The 21646-nt window shown below is 36.9% G+C and overlaps 1 protein-coding gene across 2 annotated transcripts in view; it reads right to left on the bottom strand.

Annotated features, from left to right (window-relative positions):
- The window catches only part of LOC106070206 (regulator of G-protein signaling 17-like), a 174347-nt gene extending 165663 nt beyond the window's left edge, over window positions 1-8684 (bottom strand). The window contains exon 1 of one of the 2 annotated variants that reach the window (XM_056029560.1): window positions 7928-8684. The gene's annotated coding sequence lies outside the window, so the exon portion shown is untranslated. Of the gene's footprint in view, window positions 1-7288; window positions 7471-7927 lie in introns of those variants that run through there. The other variant, XM_056029558.1, reaches the window with a different exon arrangement.
- Window positions 8685-21646: the final 12962 nt, after the last annotated feature.

Here is a 21646-nt window from a genome sequence, read left to right as displayed (position 1 = left end):
CGACAGGTGTTGCTCCAGTGTTCGGTTAAATCGTTCTACCATTCCGTCTGACTGGGGGTGAAGAGGCGTTGTGCGTGTCTTTTCGATGCCGAGTACCTGGCACATCTCTTGGAATATCTTGGATTCGAAGTTTCGGCCTTGGTCGGAGTGTAATTCCCTAGGAGCACCAAAACGGCTAATCCAATTCTCCACAAGTGTTTCCGCTATGGTGGTGGCTTCTTGGTTTTGTATTGCATATGCTTCGGGCCACTTAGTAAAATAATCTATCACTACTAGAATGTACTTGTTTCCTTTCTGGGACTCAGGAAATGGTCCGGCTACATCGATCGCTATTCTTTCAAAGGGATTACCGACGTTGTATTGCTGCATACGTCCCCTCGTTCTCCTGTGTGGGCCTTTTGCTGCTGCACATGTGTCGCACCTTTGGCACCATTCTTCTACATCATCTCGGTAGCCGAACCAGTAAAACCGCTGGCGTACTTTTTCAAAGGTCTTGTTGACACCTAAATGTGACCCACTGGAGTTATTATGGATTTCTTGCAGCACCTCGGCAACTCTCACTTTTGGCAACAACAGCTGTAAGCGATTGCATGTCCCATCTGCCGTTTCCCAGACTCTCTTGAGAACTCCATTGTCGATTGTCAGTGAGTCCCATTGCGCCCAATATGCCTTGGTTGCAGTTCCCTTATCAGAAAGGTGATGCCATTCTGGTCTTTGCCCGTCTTCCTTCATAAGCAGAATGGGAGCCAGATCTTCATCTTTTAACTGGTCTTCTCGGATTCTTTCGTCGGACCATGACTCGGAAGCTTGTACCCCAAGACGTTGGCAATCAATGATACCCCCCCTTTTCTTCAACCTTGCTGCAGTGTTTACATTCCATTCTGCAAGGTCGTCGAGACAGCGCGTCAGCATTCTGGTGAGTTTGTCCTTTTCGGTGCTGTATCTCGAAGTTGGGTTCAGATCCCACTTCTGACACCAGTGTTACGAATCTCCCTATCCAGGCTCGCTGCAAATGGTACCAAACGACACCACCAACTTAAAGAACTTGACAACTCTGGGCTTCGAAATAACGTAATAGTTTAATGTCAATAAATAACAGCCAAACACTGTACAATTGGCAGCACGTAACACAAGACTGTACAAATATCTCTCCGCCGTATCAACTCTTGCCTGGTCTCTCTGTCTCGTCTCGGACTTGTACTGAGCCGTTGTAACGAACTGTAGATCGGAAAGTTGTGTCTCCCTAGTCTCTGATACCTTCGCTCTTTATATAGGGTCCCTACTGGCCTTCTCGAACCGGACAGAACGCCGCTCGACGTTTCCAGGTGGTCAGATGACTAAAACTCTCGTGACGCTCCTGAGCTCTGTTCACGAACCGCCGTCGATCCTTCCCGAAACGCCGTGTTGACACTCGACTCGGCTGACCATCGTAACTCGTCACGGTTGACCGCTCGTCTAGCGCTGGCCTGGGGCGATTTGCGTCGGCTGACTACACTCACACCACTACCCCCATCTGTGCCACCACCAGGTTTATAACAATATTGTCCCCAAGCCAGAGCAGCTTTTGACTGTAATGCACATCAATAACGTTAATGCAAAAGGAAAGTTCTAGATCAGGGGTTCTCATCCTGTGGGTCGCAACCCCTGGGGGTCGATAGACTATTTGCCAGGGGGTCGCCTAAGACCATCGAAAAAATGGATTGTTTTTGTCCAGTCTTCTTTTGCTGTATATGTGTGTGCGGGGGGGGGGGGGGGTCGCGGCAGAGTGGGGGATTGTAAAAAGGGGTCGCCGAGCCTAAAAGGTTGAGAACCGCTGTTCTAGATCTAGTGGTTTTTGAAATTTAGAATATTCAAATTAATTGAAACCAATGTCAAATCAATTCCAAAAAAAAGTTTTTTTTTTGTTTTTTTCTCACAACAATTATAATAACACAAAATGTATGTATGTTTGAATGTTGATGTTTAAGATTTGATTTACATTCTTTACCCCTTTTACACAATAAAATACAGTAATAGAAAAAGAAGAGAAAGTTATATGGAGAAACGCGAAGGAAATATGAGGGAGTCTATAGTAAACATGAGGGGAAAAAAAAAGATCCATTGTGAGAGATTGAAAAATAAAAATAAGCAAAGAATAGAAAAAGAAGAAAATACTACTTGGCAAAATGTGAAAGCATTATTAGGAAATCTATAGAAAAATATAATAAAATGAGACAGACTGTAAAAGGTTTTAAAAAATAAATACATGAAATAGGCAAGGTATACATTGTAGGCAGCGTTACCGAGACAACATTTCATGAACTAATTGAAGATTTACATACATGTCAGAAAATCTATAAATAGCAAGCATTTTTTGCTATATCCGGTGCTCAAAATAAAAGGAAGTGTTGAAGAGCTCGTTTTGTTTTTCCCATAGACATATATCTATAGACTGGACGATAAAGAACAAATTATTATCGGAAATATTTGGGAAAAGATCAGTTTGTAGATCCACATCACAAACCTATATATATTTGCCTATGTCTATGATTATGAAACAAAGACAAAATATTGGGAATATGGCAGTTTTGTACTTTTCAAAACTAAAGATCAAAGGTATATATTGGCTTAAATGTTAGTCCTAGAATTTATAGCTCAATCGCCGCCATTTTTTTTTCACATAGATATAGTACATAAAACATATTTGACTTCCCCCAAATAAAAATAATTTCCTACTTCCAGTCTATATTTATTTATGTCTATGGTTTTTCCCTTAAGCTATTTGATAGATTTTTGTGCACTATTTAGCACTGCGGAATCAAACGTTTTAAGCTCTTCCGTTTGTAGTATACAAGAATGTTAACATAGAGGAAGATTTATCCGCCATGTAGGAAAATCTTCGAAATTCTGTACATCAGACACACGAAAAATAACTAGCTATTTATAATTATACAGCATAGATGAAACTCGTTTATGTGTTCACTACCTATGCACAATCATCTATTAAAATCGATCCCTAAATGCCAATTCTAAATTTGTCTCAATATTTTTTTATGGGCGTTTTCTTTACGTTGTCCCACTTCAGAGTCACACTTACTCACACACACACACACTCGCATACACACAAAACCCGTAGCTGTCAAGCAGCTATCAACTCACACATTCAAACAACAGACATATAAATAACTAATCTACTTTCACAGGTGTGTGCATTAATCTTCAATAACTGAGTACACCGCCATTGGAATTACTTTTTCATCACGGTTTCCCCCATGAGCCACCGCGTCCAAGTCTGAACAATGACCTCTGAGCTCCTTGTTGCAGAGATCACGGTCGGATGGAAGCTTGGCCATCAGAGTATCTGTCAGGTTTTCTATTCTGATGCCGATGTGAGTCTGTCTTTGTCAAGGCCACACTGTCAATGATGGCCATCAAGATCATTATCTGGTTTTCTAGCTGAGTGGCAAGTTATTCATTGATTTTTTTTTAAAATCATTTTTATAGCAAACTTCGAATTGGGTGAAGCCCGCTATTTATATTTTATTCTATACTGTCTGTCCGTCTTTTCGTCTGTCCATGTGTCTTGTTAGGTTTAGATCTCATATAAATAAATAAAAGTGCTGTTAGAAATCCGATTTCATCACATTTTGTAGCGTGCTAAAAATAATTCAATGGCTATTTTTGATAAACTGAAAATGAACACTTTTTGTTTTGAAAATTGATTATGCAAACGTTTTTTTTTTTGTTTCTCACACTAAATACACCACTTATAAAACACTCATTTTTATTGGCTTTGGCAACTCCACACAAAAGAAGAAAATAGAGTTATCACATGCATAACGCAAGTACATACGTTTTACACATTTTAAAAAAGGATTTCAAAGGCAGTTATTTTAACAGCAACACCTCAGCCACCCTTCACATTAGATTGTGTGTGTGCGTTCATCTCTTTGTCTCCTAGTTAACCCTTTTCAAGCTGACCTTATTCAGACACTGGTTCTTGGACGTTGTTCCCGTTCAGACCTTGCGATCTATAGGGCAGATGATTGTTTCTGTGGTCCACGGTTAACAAGGGTGTCATGTGGCCATCATTGTGTTTGCCTTTAGTTCTACAAACTGTGTTAGTCGTTAGTTCTACACACTGTGTCTGTCTTTAGTTCTACACACTGTGTCTGTCTTTAGTTCTACACACTGTGTCTGTCTTTAGTTCTACACACTGTGTCTTTAGTTCTACATACTGTGTTTGTCTTTAGTTCTACATACTGTGTTTGTCTTTAGTTCTACATACTGTGTTTGTCTTTAGTTCTACATACTGTGTTTGTCTTTAGTTCTACATACTGTGTTTGTCTTTAGTTCTACATACTGTGTTTGTCTTTAGTTCTACAAACTGTGTTTGTAGTTAGTTTAACAATATTGTGTTTGCCTTTAGTTCTACATACTGTATTAGTCGTTAGCTTTACATACTGTGTCTGCTTTTAGTTCTACACACTGTGTTTGTATTTAGTTCTACATACTGTGTTTGTCTTTAGTTCTACATACTGTGTTTGTCTTTAGTTCTACATACTGTGTCTTTAGTTCTACATACTGTGTCTTTAGTTATACATACTGTGTTTGTCTTTTGTTCTACATACTGTGTTTGTCTTTAGTTCTACAAACTGTGTTAGTCGTTAGTTCTACACACTGTGCCTGTCTTTAGTTCTACACACTGTGTCTGTCTTTAGTTCTACACACTGTGTCTGTCTTTAGTTCTACACACTGTGTCTTTAGTTCTACATACTGTGTTTGTATTTAGTTCTACATACTGTGTTTGTCTTTAGTTCTACATACTGTGTTTGTCTTTAGTTCTACATACTGTGTTTGTCTTTAGTTCTACATACTGTGTTTGTCTTTAGTTCTACATACTGTGTTTGTCTTTAGTTCTACAAACTGTGTTTGTAGTTAGTTTAACAATATTGTGTTTGCCTTTAGTTCTACATACTGTATTAGTCGTTAGCTTTACATACTGTGTCTGCTTTTAGTTCTACACACTGTGTTTGTATTTAGTTCTACATACTGTGTTTGTCTTTAGTTCTACATACTGTGTTTGTCTTTAGTTCTACATACTGTGTCTTTAGTTCTACATACTGTGTCTTTAGTTATACATACTGTGTTTGTCTTTTGTTCTACATACTGTGTTTGTCTTTAGTTCTACATACTGAAATTGTCTTTAGTTCTACATACTGTGTTTTCCTTTAGTTCTACATAATGTGTCTTTAGTTCTACATACTGTGTTTTTATTTAGTTCTACATACTGTATTTGCCTTTAGTTCTACATACTGTGCTTGCCTTTAGTTCTACATAATGTGTCTTTAGTTCTACATACTGTGTCTATCTTTAGTTCTACATAATGTGTCTTTAGTTCTACATACTGTGTTTGCCTTTAGTTCTACATAATTTGTCTTTAGTTCTACATACTGTGTTTGTCTTTAGTTCTACATAATGTGTTTGCCTTTAGTTCTACATAATTTGTCTTTAGTTCTACATACTGTGTTTGTCTTTAGTTCTACATACTGTGTTTGCCTTTAGTTCTACACAATGTGTCTTTAGTTCTACATACTGTGTTTGTTTTTAGTTCTACATAATGTGTCTTTAGTTCTACATATTGTGTTTGTCTTTAGTTCTACATAATGTGTCTTTAGTTCTACATACTGAAATTGTCTTTAGTTCTACATAATGTGTTAGCCTTTAGTTCTACATAATGCGTCTTTAGTTCTACATACTGTGTTTGTCTTTAGTTCTACATACTGTGTTTGTCTTTAGTTCTACATACTGTGTTTGCCTTTAGTTGTACATAATGTGTCTTTAGTTCTACATACTGTGTCTGTCTTTAGTTCTACATAATGTGTCTTTAGTTCTACATACTGTGTTTGTATTTAGTTCTACATACTGTGTTTGTCTTTAGTTCTACATACTGTGTTTGTCTTTAGTTCTACATACTGTGTCTTTAGTTCTACATACTGTGTTTGTCTTTAGTTATACATACTGTGTTTGTCTTTAGTTCTACATACTGTATTTGTCTTTAGTTATACATACTGTGTTTGTCTTTAGTTCTACATACTGTGTTTGTCTTTAGTTCTACAAACTGTGTTTGTAGTTAGTTTAACAATATTGTGTTTGTCTTTAGTTCTACATACTGTATTAGTCGTTAGCTTTACATACTGTGTCTGCCTTTAGTTCTACACACTGTGTTCTTATTTACTTCAACATAGCAAAAGTGTTTGTGTTCCATTGTGCACATCAAGCGTATATGTATTTGTTGTGCACATCAAGCGTATATGTATTTATTGTGCACATCAAGCGTATATGTATTTGTTGTGCACATCAAGCGTGTATGTATTTGTTGTGCACATCAAGCGTATATGTATTTGTTGTGCACATCAAGCGTATATGTATTTGTTGTGCACATCAAGCGTATATGTATTTGTTGTGCACATCAAGCGTGTATGTATTTGTTGTGCACATCAAGCGTATATGTATTTGTTGTGCACATCAAGCGTATATGTATTTGTTGTGCACATCAAGCGTATATGTATTTGTTGTGCACATCAAGCGTGTGTGTATCCCATTGTGCACATCAACCGTGTATGTATTCCATTGTGCACATCAAGCGTGTATGTATTCCATTGTGCACATCAAGCGTGTTTTTGTTCCATTGTGCACATCAAGCGTGTATGTGTTCCATTGTGCACATCAAGCGTGTTTGTGTTCCATTGTGCACATTGCTTTTTTGTGTTTAGCTGTGCACATTAAATCTGTTTGTTGTCAGCTGTGTTCATTAAGTATCCATTCTACTCGCCAAATTAAATTTGATACAAGATGTTTCCATTACATTCATATACAGTGGATATACTCAATGTGAAGCCTACGCTAAACACTCAAGACAAAATGTGTTTAGCTCGCTTCAAAGTTTCACTGCTAGTTAAATTGTGTGTACCAAGTTGCGATCAACATAACCCTTTATATATGACTCAACACATTGGGCGAGATTCTAGACATGGATCAACATTTACTGTAATGCACAACCCACAGTCCCAAGTTCGAACCCCTACGGCTGCCATGCCCTGCCACCCTGCAGGAGGTTTGAGGCAAGGACGTAACACTCATTGCAGATGGAACGTATGAAAGTCTAAACTAAACGAAAACCCGGAAGAATGTAATTCTTGTGCATTACAATGTAAACATGTTCCCCGAAACATCAGCACCACCATCAGCCTCCCTAAAACCCACGTTTCAACACATAAACTTAATCCTACACACAGACAATACCTACTAGCTTAAGCCGCCTCCACCGTGTTCAGCATGCACTCTTAGAGGACACGTACACACCTCAAACTCACACGGCAGCACATCACAACAACCGCGGCACACGGAGGACAGGAGCAGCAACACACGATTACACACACACACACACACACGCGTGCGCGCGCGCGCAAGTCCTCAGCCGTTTGCCCAACGTCCATCTTCTGCACGAACATCCCCCCTCTTCCCCTTCCCCAGGATGATAAGTTTCAGCAAAGGCTAACAGGCTAGAATAGAAAAAAGTAATCGATAGCTTGAAAATAAAAAAAAATACAAATACGATTGGTAGAAATGTGTCTATACTGATCGGGTGTCAATTCAGAACCCAATGCATGTTGCACACGATTCTGCATAACATATAAATTACTACTATAGTTGTATCAGTGTACAATATGTATCCTTTTTTGAACGATTAACACAATATAATCAATAAACACTTTGCACATAGCATTTTAAATTATGTTCCGATTACCCACAATTAATTAATAGTGGACTTATCATTTACAAAAACAGTGCCCTATCATGCTATCAGGAACAATGCATATTTATTTTTGTTCAAAGACTTAGACTAGATGCTTACTAATGAATGTAACATGTAACCAAGGCTTACCTTTTTAGCAGGTAAAACTGGACTCCCAATAAAACGTATGAAACGAAATCTAATCCGATATCCTGAGTTTATTTAAAATACTAGATGGATCTGTTACTATATGTATAAAAAATAACACAATATAAGCACCAAAACAGAATAAGAAGCAATCCAGAATAACGTTAGTTCGTATTGCTCACTCGATGTACACTGCGGAACTAATATTTAAGACACAAGGCTTTTTGGGAAGTGTGGTAGACTCCTGGCGTACTTAGCATCCAGTGACACTAGTCCAAGAGATGAAATCAAAAAGAAATAAACATACAACCACCGACTTCCAGAAGCCTCACTCCCACTACTGTGCGACTCCTTTTTTTTCCTCTTAACAGCTGTGAAACTGAACGGCTGTAGCTGTGAGGCCCCCTTGATATCGAGTCAATACACGATTGAATCCATTACACATATTCGTCAAGTGATTTTTTTTTTAATATGAAGAGTGAAAATAAGGAAGAATAATCGAAAGAAAACAAATTAGATCCATAAGATCGGCTAACGGTTATTTTTGATCGAATCGATGGGACCATGCCCCTTTGTGGATCGTATATTTAAGATAAAAGGTTCGAATCCATATGAATCTAATGAGATACAGATAAGGACAGGTGCTAGCGATACTGCTGCTAGCGAGGGTCAGTAGGGGGAAGACACGAGTTTTAAAAAAAATCTCACGACCTATATTAATCATCCATTACTTTATTTCTAACCCTCTCTATTTCTCTCTCTCTCTCAAACTATGAGGCCACTCTACTAGCCTCGGACCTCACACACACAGTGGCTGGCTCTGTGTGTGACGTAAGTATCAAAGCAAGTGTGTGGCGTTGGCTAAAAAGCGCGCGTGTGACCTAATTTTGAAATGTTCTAAAAGAAAAAAATCAAGGTAGTTTCTTACTTTTACTTGACATATTCACACACACACATTTTTTTTCTCGTGCTAATTAGACGAAACAAGAATGGGGTGGGGGGGGGGAAGGTAATTTTACCACCGACTGTTTTTTTTTGTTTCGTTATAACCTCTTCCTTACGACGAAAAAAAAAACCGCTCGCCATTCACGATTGCCAGCTCCTACTTTGCTCACCCCTCACGCGCACGTGAAAGACAGCTCTCCCTTCCTGACCTCCACCCACTCCAGGCTTGGCCCCCGCGCGCGCACTGGTAATATGCTCGGAAAGGAGGCGATGGCAAGGAAGGCGCATCCCGTTCGCGTGCAGGTCTCGAGCAGTCCATTGCCGCTGTGTCAACACGCGAGGCGATCGATTGGACCAGCCTTCAATTTGGTACGAGAAGAACATGAAGATTGTGACGCGCTCATCTGTACCGCCGTTCCTGAGTCTCAACCCGTTTTTTTTTTTACAATTCATTTTGTGTCTTGGCCTATATTTTAACAGTGAGAGAGAAAGAGAGAGAGCGCAATGTTGGCCTACTGTATACAAGATATGTCTTACATTAAGAGGCCCTAACTGTTGTTGCTACTTTGATCCAACCAACATCTGATTGAAACTTAAGTATGTCTTAGCATGTGGTCAACTATGGTTCTGTCAATCCAGGACAATAAAAAATGCTTGTGGACAACAATGATGTTATCAAACCAGTATCAGGATGGCCGCCTGGTCGTGCGTTTTGCGCGCTGGACTGTCGTTCGGATTTATCGGATTTATCGACGGTCGAGGGTTCAAACCCTGCCCGCTCCCATCCCCCGTCGTCCTGCGGGAGGTTTGGACTAGGAAGTAAACTCCTTCAACTCTGAAGGAACATCCGAAACATGTAAAACATTTTACAAACCAACAAACATAACCAGTGCATACAATCAATCGATGCATACAATCAAAAAAGGTTATTAAAAAATGGCCACAAATAAATTGGCCACCGGTAAAAAGGTGACATTTTGACATAGTGCAATAATGTGCCCTATTTAATAGAGACATTGATTTTAAGATAATTTTATTTTTTAAATGACAATACAGTAAAAAAAAATAAATAAAGGTATTTTGAATATGTTGACAACGTCCCCCAAAAGATCCTACCCCAAGGATATATTTACAGCTGTTTACACCTTCCAGTTTCCATTCTTCCTACGTGTATAAACTGTATAGCCGTCAACATTGTTCAATGCTCAATACGAAACATTTGATCTATATACTTGACGATATTATTCAAAGACTCTGCAGTGCCATCAGTTGAAACTCGTTATTTTTTTTAATGGATTAATTCGTTTAATTGATATAGTTTTTAGTTCTCACCTAAATAGTAACAAGAAAAACATTTATAAAAATAAAACAAAGTTTATGTTAAGCGTAGCTATACTCCATAGATCGGATCAAAAAAAGCTTACACATATCACTTCATTCGGATCAGTGACTATCAGACTGCGCTGTAGAGTAGTTTAAAATCAATCTCAAGGTCGGCAACAACAACAACAACAACAACAACAACAGCAACAACAACAGCAACAACAACAACAACAACAACAACAATACAATCGAAGGCGATTTACGATGAAAGAAACGCTAAGGTCAAAGGTTACGTGGAGGCTGCAAGACTTGCTTCCGTTTTAAACCCACTAACATTTCTATCACGTTTTTGCGTCTCTAATTTATAAGATAAGAGAAACTATTCCCAGCTAAGCTCTGGTGAGTTTTAGGACGTGTTAATATCGAAGTCAGCGACATTGTTTTCAAAGTTGAAACTCCAACACAGATGAAGCAGAGAAAAACATTCTTTTCAACTAAGCGCCAAGAATCTAATGACTTTTCAAGAACTCTTAATGACGCCAAGGATTAGTGTTCTTTCTTTTGTCGCCTTTAAATAATGACTTGTTATTGACAGGTCAGCCCAAGCCTTGAGAACGTAGTCGATCTCAGTAAATCCTGTCTTTCGTTTCTAAAATGGCGCGGTCAATTCAAATCTTTAACACACTTTAGTTAAAAAAACAAACAAACAACAAAACAAAACAAAAAACAGAGCCACACTATCTTCTGCTGCCGACTTAAAAGAGAAATTACAGAAAGTTTAGATTATACGCTTGCCTTATGCTAATCTAGTTGTGCCTGTTAGTTTGATGCTTAAACTTTGAGAAGTCATTGTTTTTATTTTCTGACTGATTCAGGCAACCCGTTCCACGCTGTAATGGCAATAAGACTAAGACTATGACTGCTTTATTGATCCTTACGGAAATTTGTTGTGATTACAAGGACTCTTTTCTCATATAAAGACAACACAACAGAAGAATACACATAAATACAACAGACACAACATAAAGTGTTCATTTAGCGACTACACGCAGGTATTCTCGGTGCTTTTGATGTTCCCTGATCAATGAGTGGCGGTGATAGAGTCTGACCGAGTGAGGTACGAACGAGTTTTTGTACCGCTCCGTTCTTGTTTTGATTGACAGCAGTCGCCCACTTCACAATAGGCTAGAAGATGCAGTTATATGATTCGTTCTAGTTTTTATATTTGTGTCTTTCCAAGCATTTCTATTAGGTTCTGTGTTGTCTGTGTTAGTGTTTGATGCAGTATAGCTACTTTACTTTTGTTTACTTTTGTTCTTCTTATATCTTCTTATAAATTACAGACGTTACTTCAAAAAGAGAAGATAATTACGTCCAACGCATTTTATGTGACAATCTAGTCATACATGTTAATCAGTGATTAATTTTTTAAAAAAATTTCATCAATATGTCAATTTTACAATATCTCATTTATAATACATATGTATTTATATATATTTTTTTAGTCTGTGTAAATGGTTTACCATGAATAAGATAGGTCCTTTTTTTACTCTTAATAATTGGCATTTTTCTGGGTAAAAAGACAAACTGTAATTAGATTCCCATTTCCTATGGTTTTTATACTCTTTGTAAAATGTCAGCATTATATATTGTTTTCATTGTTCTATTATGTTACGCAATAATCTGCCGATAATCTACCTTCCTGAACTAATGCAATTTGCTAGGGTCATTAATGTAAATTAGAAACAGTAGTGGCCCGAGTTTACTGTTATTGGTGTTGATTTAGAACCATTTATTATTACAATGTGTTCGCTCGTTGTTAGGAAACCCCGAATCCATTGGTAATCCTAAATTATTTATGGTGGCGAATTAAGCAAGCTATGGTGGTGAACTAAGTTTCCTATGGTGGTGTATTGTGTCAAATGCCTTAAGGAAGTCTAACATAAATGTCACATTTGTTCATTAGTAGTGAAACTTGTTTGGCTTCTGATAAATAATATTCAAAAGTAAAGTTCTTACGAATTATAGAATGAATGTTTATTGCAGTGGATGACTTTTGCTGCATATAGTGGGTGTTGGGTTATTTTAATCTACATATCATAACTGGTGAATGTTACTAGTCTCTAGTTTCGTGGATCAGCTTTATCTCCCCTGTTTAAAATTTTAAAAAATTATAAATCAAAATCTTTGGTAAACCATTTGGCAATTTAAAATCAGGACAATACAATTTCACTCTAGTTACCACTGTCACCAGTAAATTATTTACTCTACCTTGAGAAAGAGAAACCGGAAGAAGTATTTTGAAAACTGGTTCCAGCTTGTTTCTTAGCTATGACTACTTTATCTGAAACGCCTTTGGATCCAGATGCTTTATTTCAGTGATGCCCAACCTAGTTCGACCTACGGGCCATTTTAATTTCCGACACTCAAGTCGCGGGTCACATGACCGAAAAGGTATAATAACGAAATGAAATCGACCTGAAACTATTTGATTAAATACTTAGAACATTGGAAGTTAATCTATCTTTTTTTTTTACGCGTCGGAAAGTGGCTTCATATCTTTACTTAAAATCTGAGCAACATAGTATCTAGTTTTACCGAAGGCTCATTTTTTATGTCTTTTTAGTAAATATTCTTATAAATTCGTCAAATCTTTAGGCTTAGTTTAACCATCATTTATTCACGGCTCAAACCGAGAAAGCAGTCCAATTTGTTTCATGACGCCATTTATATGTTGCTCTTTTTTTATTAAACAGCTGCACTTTCTTTACAAATCAAATATGTTGGCTTATTATCATGTTGCACAAAAAAAAGAGTAAAGATATGATCACTTTGCCAGGTAGATTCTACATTCCCATTTCATAAACGAACAAATGTTAAAGGTTAATAGTGAAGGCCCTAACTTACGAAAAGATACATATTTAAACCTTTTTTTTTATGAAGAGGGGATTTTCTACACATTGTGCTGACGTTTCAGCGGGCCTGATAGAACCACGTCGCGGGCCTGATAGAACCACGTCGCGGGCCTGATGTGACCCGCGAACCGTATTTTGGACATCACTAAGCTAGATCCGGGGTCGGCAACCTGCGGCTCGCGAGCCACATGCGGCTCTTTGGATGTGAAGCTGCGGCTCTTTAGTTCCCTACGCAAATATTATTTATTTTATCGAAACATTTTTCAAAATAGTTCTGAATCTTTTAACTAAGAATAGGCACCGATTCTATCTCTTAGCCTTATACCACCCCCCATTACACGCGTCGTCAGTGTCGTCAGAAGCTCTCAAATTACGCCGTCGTCGGGTGTTTCTATGTAGGTTTTAATTCGCTTTCGACGCAAGACGAAACGACATCTTCACTACGTGCTTTGGCTGTGACGTATAGTTTGTTGTTTCAAGTAAATGAGTTAGAAGTGAATGATGTTCTCAAAGTTAGAAACATCTACAAGTAATGCTAATCTTGCAAGCTTTGTGGTACCAATAGAAATTGCACAAAAAGGCAAACCATTTTCAGATGGAGAATATGTCAAAGACTGCTTCCTACGTGCATCTGAAGAACTGTGATTTCAAAAAAAACAAAAACAAAACAGAAACCTTGAAAAAAAATCAAAGATATGCCACTATCCGCTAAAGCAGTACAAGATAGAATAGCTAAAATATCTTCAAATGTAACATATTTCCAGGTGAAAGATATTCAACTTTCTTCTGCCTTATCACTTGCTAGTCTTACGACATAAAAGGCACAGCACGATTTGCCCATTTTGTCAGGTATATGTCTTCCCAAGGTCCAAAAGAAGATCTTACAGGATTGCTACTCTCATGACAAACTAGATAGGAAGTTAGAGCGAATTAATGCAGAAATGCCTTGAAGAAAATTTGATCGAATTAAATAAAATCGTTTTAACAGCAACTGATGGAGCCAGAAGTATGACAGGAAAAGTTAAGGAGCAACAACGATTCTTTGGTGCCAAATAAACCACCGAGTTCTTACATTTCACATTCACCAAGAAGCGCTTTGTGCCCTAACATTTATGGTCTTAGTTAGTTGAGGTTATAAATTTGATAATCAAGATTGTAAACATCATCTTATCAAAAGCTCTCTACCATCTTCAGTTTAAAAAACTCTAACGTGATGGAGACACAGTATTCCAACATCCTTCATGACCAGCGCGATGGCTTACAACGTTTTACTTTGTGCTTGAATTAAGTAAATACATTCCTAAATGAAAAAAAAGGTACTAATCACCCTGAATAAGACAAATGGTTGCGAAAATTTTTCTTTATGGTTGATATGATATAACAGTGAAAGGAAATGAGCTGAATCTAAAACTTCAAGGAAAGTAAAACCCAGCCTATGTTTTGGTAGAAGAATTAATTTATTTTGAAGAAAAAAGTATTTTTTTTTTGCAGAAGATATGCACTTAATTCATTTTAAATATCTAAAACAGTATCGCGATAAAATCAGTGCAACTATTGACACAAATGACTTCAGCAAAGTTGGAAAAAAAATTAAAGATGAATTTCTTGACAGATTTGAGTAATTCAACAAAACTATTCTAGCATTCCTAATAAATCCTCTCAACACAAATCGTAACGAAATCAACATTGAGCTATTTGAAATTGATACTGGATCTCTAGAAATTCAATTGATCGATTTAAAAAATAAAGCTTTGTGGAGGAAAATTTACAGAGTCAAAAAGCAACTTGAACAAGTTGGAGGTCCAGAAATGTATGTACATTACGCAACAAATGTGACAACTTTAAAAGAAATGTCTCGAGTTGAGGCACTTAGCCTATATTTGACGCATGGAATAGTCTTCCTGAATGCCACAGTGAGTTGAAGTTGGCATTTGAAGTACTTACTATCTTCGGATCGACATATTCGTGGGAGCAAGTGTTATATTCGTACATAAATAAAAGTACAGTAAAACTAAAACTAAAAAACTAAAAAAATGAAAATTTAGAGTCGTGTTGGAAACTAAAAACAAGGTATGAGCCAAATGTATCCAAACTTTCTAAAACCATACAAGGCTATCCTCCTATTGAATTTTCTCAATTTTTTTTTTATTGAAGTACAAGTTAGTGTTGTAACTCCTATAGTTGTTACTGAAAGAAAAAAAATTAAGTAATAAAACCATATATATATATTATCTACTTTGGTGTGAAAAACACGTATATATGAATTAATATATTCGTTTGTTTTTAATTAAGTAATTAATTGTGTGAGTACTATTTATAGTTGGCAAGAAAAAATGTGTGGCTCTTTAAAAACTTTAAAATTTGGTAAATTGTAATTTTTGGCTCTTTCGACTCAAAAGGTTGCCGACCCCTGAGCTAGATCATTATTTTTTTCTACTATACTGGCAAACAAAAAGAGTGCTCTGCCCATGATAACTTAATGCTACCTATTTTAAAATTAATGAATATTTAGCTAGTTAGTCTCAAACTCAAATCTATGTTCCAGTAGACGAAGAGCATCAAAGCTTTAACATGATCTAAAAAAAAAACAGTGAAGAGCCAGTATATACTGATGCTCAAGATAATTTTCTAAAATTTTGCAACCAGCTGGACAAGACAGATGAAGATCTTTTAGGGAGTGCATTTACGCTAGACGAACTCAGGACTGCCCTGGACTCGACTAAGAACAATAAATCACCCGGTCCAGATGGCTTAACATTTGAACTCTATAAAACCTTCTTCCCCCTGCTTGGTCCTCTCTTACTGCGACTATATAGCGACGCCATTAAACAGGGACATTTTCCTCCAAATTTTAACGAAGCATACATCACACTTTTACCTAAGAAATCTGAAAATAACACTTCACCTAGCGACTATAGGCCCATTTCACTTCTCAACACGGACTATAAACTTCTCACAAAAATGATTTTCCTAAGAATGAAACCACTCATAAACCAACTTATCGGACATGACCAGTACTGTTGTATCCCGGACAGAAACATTGACGGCATGACGCATTTTTTACGGGATTTTATCATGTACAGTAAGGATAAAAAACCTCAATGTGTCTCTTTTATCTGTAGATCAAGAAAAAGCCTTTGACCGAGTAAGCCATAGCTTCCTGTTCAAGGTGCTTGAGAAATGTAAAATAAGTTCCCTGTTAATCAGATATATAAAGCTTGTCTATACCAATGCAACAAGCACTGGCGGATCCAGGGGGGGGGCGGTAGGGGCGATCGCCCCCCCCCACTCGGCCGACCCCCCCCCCCGAAGGGGGGGGCGGACGAATTTTAGTATAGAAGTCACACAATTTGTATACGAATTTATTACTTATATTAATAATATATACTAATTATTTACATTTCAAACTATTTTTAGATTATTTCGCCCCCCCTCTAGTATGTTGGCCGATTAGGTGGGGTCGGGAGGCGAGGGGGCGATAGCATCAATCCGCCCCCCCCCCCAACCATAAACTTTTGAGTTGGGGGGGGGCGGTCCAATTTATTTGTAGAAATCACAGCTTGCCAAAAGAATCAATTAAATATCTATATGATTAAAACTTGTTATTGATATTTTAACCGATCTTTATATTATGTCGTTCCCCTGTTGTCCGATTGGTGTGTGTGTGGGGGGGGGGGGGCGAAACCTCTACTGCCCTTCCCACCTAAACCCTTTGAGTGGGGGGGGCGGTCCTACTTTTATGGAGAAATCATAGTTTGTGAGCAAGATTAGTTGCATTGATATATAAATTTGATATTATGTCGCTCTACTTCAGGTATCTTGGCCGATTTGGTGGGGTAAGGGGGGGGGGCGATTGCATGTACTGCCCTCCCCGCTCTAGCCCACTGAGGGGGGGGGCGGTCATATTTTTATGGAGGAATCATAGTTTGTGAACAAAAATAGTTGAATTTCTATATAATTGATATGTGATACCATTTGTATATTATGTCGCACCACACTCTAATCTCAAATTTTATGATTAGTAAATATAAAAGGAAAAAGGTGGCAGGGGCGATACATGCCATCTCCTTTCCCTTATCGGACAAAGCAATAATTTTTCTTTTTGTATTATAGTTAAGAAATTACAAAATGTAAAAAAAAAATCAGCCACTAATATAATTTATTCTTTAATGCCAAATGCAATCATTAGCAGAAATTATAAAAAGGAGCGAGGATAAATCGTTTTCATTCTACCGCCCCTCCCATTTCCAGACAGAGTTTATGTAATTTCACATGAATTTATCATAATTATTTTAAGAAAGACTTTGCTTTGGAAAAGTTAGAATTCAAACAAAAATTTTCAGTATAAGAGTCACGATTGAGATGAGTAGCCTTTTTTCCAACCTCTACTCAATCTAATATTTTTCTAGTTAAATTAGGGACTATAACTCACAATTTATGCTTGAATTTTATTGAATATTATTTATTGCATTTTTTTTCGGCGGCGATCCTCAAAGCCTTAATCTAAATATGTGGGGTATCTGATCTTTTCAAGGAACAAATCGGTTTTATTTGCAATGTATTAAGGGCGTATACATTCAAATTAGAATATTTTTCAAGTACCATATTATTCAAAAGGTCCTTTTTTTAATAGGATGAATAATGAGCTTTAGGTAAGGAGAATGTGTTTCTTCAGCGAAGAATGCAAGAAAACGCTTTTAGCGTCGGGGCTTCGCCCCGAAAATCACTGATGAATAGTGAGCTGTAGTTGTCAGGAGCAGGCGTTTCTTCTGTGAAGAATGCATGAAAACGCTTTATGCGTCGGGGCTACGCCCCGAAAATCACTGATGAATAGTGAGCTGTAGTTGTCAGGAGCAGGCGTTTTTGCAGTGAAAAATGCAAGAAAACGCTTTTGGCGTCGGGGCTTCGCCCCGAACTCCACTGATTGATAAAGAGCTGTAGATATCAGAAGCAGGCGTTTCTGCAGTGAAAAATGCAAGAAAACGCTTTTTGGAGTCGGGACTTCGCCCCGAACTCCACTGATTAATAATAAGCTGTAGATGTCAGGAGAATGCGTTTCTTCAGTGAAGAATGCATGAAAATACTGAGAAATACTGCTTATTTATTCTTATATATTTATATATATATATGTGCTGTACGCACGTTTATGTATAGGGTTAGGGTTTACTGGGCGTTAGGGTTAGGGTTTGAAAAAAAATCGCCCCCCCCCCCCCACTCCAAAGTTCTGGATCCGCTAGTGGCAACAAGTAGATTGATAATTAATCATTCTCTCAGTAGGAGTATCCTCATACAAAGGTCTGTCAGACAGGGCTGTCCCTTATCCCCCTTCTTGTATATCCTTTGCTTGGAACCCTTCTTGGAATCTGTAAGATCTGACCCATCCATTATTGGGATAAATATACCGGGTCGTTCCTTCTCAACCATCAAAGTCAAAGCCTATGCGGATGATACAACCTTTTTTCCATCTTCAGAGCAAGATATTGAGAATATACTAAAGAAATTTACACTTTTCGGAGAAGCTAGTGGTTCAAAAATAAATATAAATAAATCCTTTGTAATGGGACTAGGGAAATGGAAATTCAAAGAGAATTGCGCTTTAAGAATTGTTGATAAAATCAAGATTTGTGGTATTGTCTATACCTGTAATCCTTTGTTCTATTGTAAAGACCAGTGGGAGAATATTTTTGTCAAAGCCTCAAACTTAATTAAACGTTATCAGCACACAGGTTCTACAATATTTGGTAGAGCTGTATTGATAAATAGTTTGGTCATTCCAAAGATTGTCTATGTAGCTAACATTACAGAGCCACCTCCTAAATTCATAAACAAGCTGAACAAGTTAATTAGAAGCTTTATATTTAAAAACACTATTAGGAGCATTAAGCACACTACACTCATTCAAAACAAAGAGGATGGGGGGATAAACTTGCAAGATGTTAAAACAAAAATACAGTCGCTAAGGCTAAAATTTGTAGGTCAAGTAGTTAGAAACCCAACAAACTTTCCCTTGACAATTTACTATTATGGTTTAAGATTAAGTAGTCTTCTTCCAATACACAATGATACTCCTCACTATTTTGGTACAGTCACTCATCCATTTTACAGATCTATTTCAAGAGTTTTACCTGGTAATGAACATTTAATACACAACAAAACCAAAGAATCATACATAACACTTAAAAAGCTGTTACAGGAAAGCCTAGTGAATAGGATTAAGTGGGGGAGAGTTCTTGGGGTGACAGAATTCAAGGACACATTCATAAACCTACACAGTAAACATATCCCACCAAAAGCTAGAGAGATTAGTTATAGACTTATCTTTGGGATGACCCCTATGGTTAGAAGACGGGCAAATGACCGTGAATGTATATTATGCCACCTTGAAAATGCTGATAACGAACAACACATGTATTTGGAATGTCCATTATTCCTTCAAGTTAGAAGTACTGTAAAGGACCTATTGGAAGCAAACTGTGGCAATTATGTAAATGTTAACTTGTCTATTATTTTAAACAAGCTGCCAAAACTAAAAAATAAAATGATACATAACTTTAACTTGATTATTGTTTCCGAATACAGGAATCTTGTTTGGGCTACCTGGCTCAAATGTCTACATAATAATAAGGTGTTTGATCGTAATCACTTGGAATTAACGTTTAGAAAAATACTGGACTTTAGGGTATAGAATTATCTAGTTTGATTTTCATATACCTGTATAATGCTCATGTAGTTTTTCAGAAATAGGGTGTTGGGGGTCAGGGATATCTGATATTGTGTTGAATGTTCTGGAGTAGAGTATACTTGTATCATTTTTCTGTCTTTAGGGGGTTCATTGGTTAGGTAGTATGTCTTTGATATTAAATAATATTTCTATTACTGTTATTATATTTTTAGGTTAATCACTTTTCAATTGTTTATGATTTAATACTTGTGAATTATGGTAACTTACAAATAAAAACATATTAAAAAAAAAAAAAAAAAAAAAAAAAGCCCACAAAAGAGGCAAGATGGCCCATAAAAGAGGCATATAAAGCCCAAAAAAGAGGCAAAGAAAAGAGGCATAAAGCCCAAGGACTCCTATGATGATAAAGCTAAAACTGAATAGCGCAAATTCTGAGGCTTCTCTGAACTTCAGTGGGTATATTACAATTAACAGTGTAAACAACCATGAACTATATACAATTTCTCAATAACCTTGACTGCTCAACAGTATTTTATGGTCTGAGCATGTATGCTCTAACCTGTTTGTCTTGTGTGTTATTGTAAGTGAAAGTATAATCTGAATAAACCACTTAAAAAAAAAAAAAAAAATCTAAAAAAAAAAAAATCTAAAACTTGGAATTGACATTTAGTAAAATAATGGATTTTAGGGTAGAGAATTATCTAGTTTGATTTTCATATACCTGTACAATGCTCATGTAGTTTTTCAGAAATAGTGTGTTGGGGTTCAGGGATATCTGATATTGTGTTGATTGTTCTGGAGTAGAGTATACTTGTATCATTTTTCTGTCTTTAGGGGGGTTCATTGGTTAGGTAGTATGTCTTTGATATTAAATAATATTTCTATTACTGTTATTATATTTTTAGGTTAATCACTTTTCAATTGTTTATGATTTAATACTTGTGAATTATGATAACTTACAAATAAAAACATATTATAAAAAAAAAAAAGCCCACAAAAGAGGCAAGATGGCCCATAAAAGAGGCACAGAAAGCCCAAAAAGAGGCAAAGAAAAAAGGCCTAAGGCACAAGGATTCCTATGATGATAAAGCTAAAACTAAATAGCGCAAATTCTGAGGTTTCCTTTAAAAAAAATAAAAATAATCTAAAACTGTAAATAATTTAGTATCTTCGACCTTATAATGAACTATAAGAAATTTTATATTTGACCACTCGCTAATGCTCCTGTATCTGTGACTACAAGATAACAGATCCTGTAAACACAAACCTCTCCCACAGTTTCAGAATGACTGAGTACTGACAACACACCATCCATAAAAACTTCTGTGTGTGTATGTGTCCCAGAACTGTTGGACTTAACTTTTAAATAAAGACATTGACCTTCAAAACTTCGAAGATCATGCATTTCGTGTGAGATGTAAGCCCGTGTGGGTTGTATGCGGACTGTCATGCGTCCAGGGCAGGAAAAAGGACAAACAAATGAAAGCAAGAACTATGAACAATTTCTGAACAAAGTTTTTACATTTGTTGTTGTGATACCATGAAATTCGTTTTTTTTTTTTGGAATGTATCTTTTGCAAAATAAAGGGGAAAAAAAGTGTTGATCAACTCTGCATTAGGTTAAACATATCAGGTGGCTTTTAAAAAAAAAACTAAGAAGAAATAAAAACATAATTTTCTTACATTTAAAGCTTATATTAAGTGGGTTTGGATCAGTCATGTTTTAAAATTTGTAATAGATCTAGACTAGTGATGCATAACATAAATCGACCTGCGGGCCATTTCAATTCCCGACACTAGTGTCGCGGGCCACATAAACGAAAAGGAACAAAAACGAACTGAAAGAGGCCCTAAACT

Source organism: Biomphalaria glabrata, chromosome 5, assembly GCF_947242115.1.
Source record: "Biomphalaria glabrata chromosome 5, xgBioGlab47.1, whole genome shotgun sequence".
Classification (NCBI taxonomy): Eukaryota; Metazoa; Mollusca; class Gastropoda; family Planorbidae; genus Biomphalaria; species Biomphalaria glabrata.
The sequence above is the reverse complement of the archived record's forward strand: the minus strand, read 5'-3'. Positions and strand labels throughout refer to the sequence as shown.